This window comes from Benincasa hispida, chromosome 11, assembly GCF_027475165.1.
Source record: "Benincasa hispida cultivar pf3 chromosome 11, pf3_genome.v1.1, whole genome shotgun sequence".
Lineage (NCBI taxonomy): Eukaryota > Viridiplantae > Streptophyta > Magnoliopsida > Cucurbitales > Cucurbitaceae > Benincasa > Benincasa hispida.
The window spans coordinates 48,843,898-48,847,022 of record NC_143488.1 but is presented as its reverse complement, the minus strand read 5'-3'; positions in this window follow the sequence as shown (position 1 = coordinate 48,847,022).

Here is a 3,125-nt window from a genome sequence, read left to right as displayed (position 1 = left end):
CACTTAGTTAGTGGGAAAATCCAACTGGATTTTTCCACTAACTAATTTCTTATTAAAAAAAATGAAATATATTTTTCAAATTTTAGAAATTATTTAATTAAAAAAAATAAATAATTTAATATCACATATTAAATTGATTTTGACACCTAATTTTTATTAATCAATTTTTAAAACACTTTCATTGTAATATTTTATAATAAAATACTTTTCATAAATAATTAATTAATTGTAAATTATATCTTATATGAAATATGATTTTTTCTAAAGACCGAATTTGAACATTTCAAATTCTCACTTCATCTAGTTCTTCAATTTTTTCCGTAGTGAGCTAGCAAGGAGACTCGGTGGACTAATAGATCATGGGCTTAAACAATTCGAGACTAATCGGTCAAACTCTTTAACCTAGTTAGTCAACATTCGTTAATTAACAACACTGTCCACTATAGCCTGTAGTTACACTCCCCTCATTGTAGATATATTATGTGTCCATTTGATATAACTGTCATCAATAAGTTGTTCCTTCACAGGTTGTTTGTAACCTCAGCTAGGTCAATTACCGTTTGACCCCTCAGTTACATCTGTTCTCTTTAATTACCATTGTCCCTCTAATGAACAATTTATTTAGGATCTTAATCACTAAATCCATTCCCTCTCAGACCAACAAGAGGATGAGGCCCTTGTTCAAGACCTGGGATCAGCCCTTAAGGGAACAACCTTTCCACTATCCCTAAAATGGGTAGGAGTGAATTCTATCTTGCAAATTATGTGTCCCCAGCTATCTACCCGGTCTTATCCCTGAAATGGGAGACATATTGAGCAGCGTCATTGAGCTTACCCTCACCTAAGCAGATCAAGAGAAAATCCCAAATAAACAGGAGTTCATAGACAACTCAGGATTCAGATCAAGTTATCTAGGTCAGCAAGAAGTGAAACTAATCAGTGTTAATAGTAAACGGTGTTAATACGTAACAGTGATTATTTTCTGGTCAGTCTTACACGATCTCATCGTGTAGAACACCCCCACTCACATGTTTCTACATGAACAAACCGATCACATCGTTATGACACTTTACAACATCTGTAACAATCATAAAGTGGGTCGTATTCGATAGTATCTCCAGAAATAGGTACCTAACCTAATCCAAGTACTATAGAGTATTTAGACTATTATACTCGAACTTGATCCAGTATATGTCTCCACGTAAAGTCCAAGTATTCATAACAATAGCCAAGAGTTTGTAATTTATTGGATTTAGAGTTATCAATTCATTTTCATTCAACAATATTTGTCAAAATAAACTTCATATATGTTTACTGTTTACGAACTACGAGTTTTAGGATATACAACCTAACACATCAGCAGTCGGGACCTTGATATATGCTATGTTATGTACATGTCTCGACATATGCTTCACAGTCAAAATAGCTAACAAGTTTTAGTCCAACCCTGGACGTAGCCATTGGACTGCTGTTAAGAACATCCTCAAGTATCTTCGGAGAACAAGGGACTATATGCCCATGTATGGTTCTAAGGATTTAATCCTTACGGGATACACTGATTCTGATTTTTAGACTAATATAGATTATAGGAAATCTACTCCGGGATCAATATTCACTCTAAAAGAAGGAGCTATAATGTGGAAGAGCATCAAACAGAGTTGTCTTACTAACTCCACTAAGGAAGCTAGCATCTAAAGAAGCAGTATGGCTTAGAAAATTCCTAACTGATTTGGAAGTGGTTCCAAATATGCATCTATCGATCATCTTGTATTGTGATAATAGTATAGCAGTTGCCAACTCAAAGGAACCTAGAAGCCATAAATGCGAAAAATACATCAAGCGAAAGTACCATCTCATCAGGGAGATAGTACACCGAGGAGACGTGATACTCACGAAAATAGCCCTGAAGATAATCTTGGTGATCCATTTCCGAAGGTCCTCACAGCTAAAGTTTTCGAGGGTCACCTGGTAGGACTAGAACTACGAGCTTCATAAATTTAGGGCAAGTGGGAGAATGTAAAGGGTATATAGATGCCCTAATTTATTGTACTTTCTTTCTTTTTTTTCTCAACATTGTATACTTGTACATATTTTTAACCCACTAGAGTTTTAGTCCAAGTAGGAGATTGTTGGGAATGTCCTAAGACTCGCAGTTCATATTGTTTAAACATATTCTATTTTTTTTTATATAAAAGTATTATTGAAACTTTATTGAAGATAAGTGTTATTGAAATTGCATTCTGTTATAAAATCCAACAAACGAACTCATGACTATAGTATGAATACTTTAACTTTATGTAGAGACATAAAAAAGGATCAAGTTTTAGTTTATAGCCAGACGAGTCTATAAGTATATGGATGAGATTGGGTACCTCATCCTGGAGACACTATGGATGCGACCCACTTTGTATATTGATACGAACGATGTGATCATGAAATCATTCATGTGGAGACATGCGAGTAAGGACATCCTATGTAAAAGACGTTTTCATATAATCAGACCACGAAACAGTCACTTTTCTTTATAACAATCATCTACTGTTAAAACTGACTATTTCAAATTGATGACCCAAGGTAACTTGATCTTAATCCTGAGCTAATTGTGAACTTCTGTTTATTTGGGACTATTCTTTGATCTGCATAGGTGAGAGTGGTTGTATTATCGCTCAATAAGCCTCCCATTTTGGAGATAAAACTAAATAGATAGTTGAGGACATACTTCTGTAAGAAGAAATTCACTCCTATCTGTTTTAAGGTTAGCAGATAGGTTGTTTCCTTAAGTACTGATTCCTAGACTTGATCAAAAGGGCCCTCTCATGACAGAGAGGAATACGATTTATTAGTTAGACTACAAACCATGTTTAATAGAGATCAATAGAGACTTAAGGAGCAAATTGTATTTACAAGGGTAAAATGGTAATTTTGACCTAGCTATAAATATGAACAACCTGTGAAGGATCGACTTATTGATTATGGTTAAATCAAGTAGACATAAATATATCTACAGTGAGGAGAGTGCAACTATTGAGCTATAGTGGTATGTCTTGGTAGTTAACGAATATTGATTAATTCGGTTCAAAGAGTTTAGCCAATTAATCATACTTCGTTAGAGCTCATGATTCGTA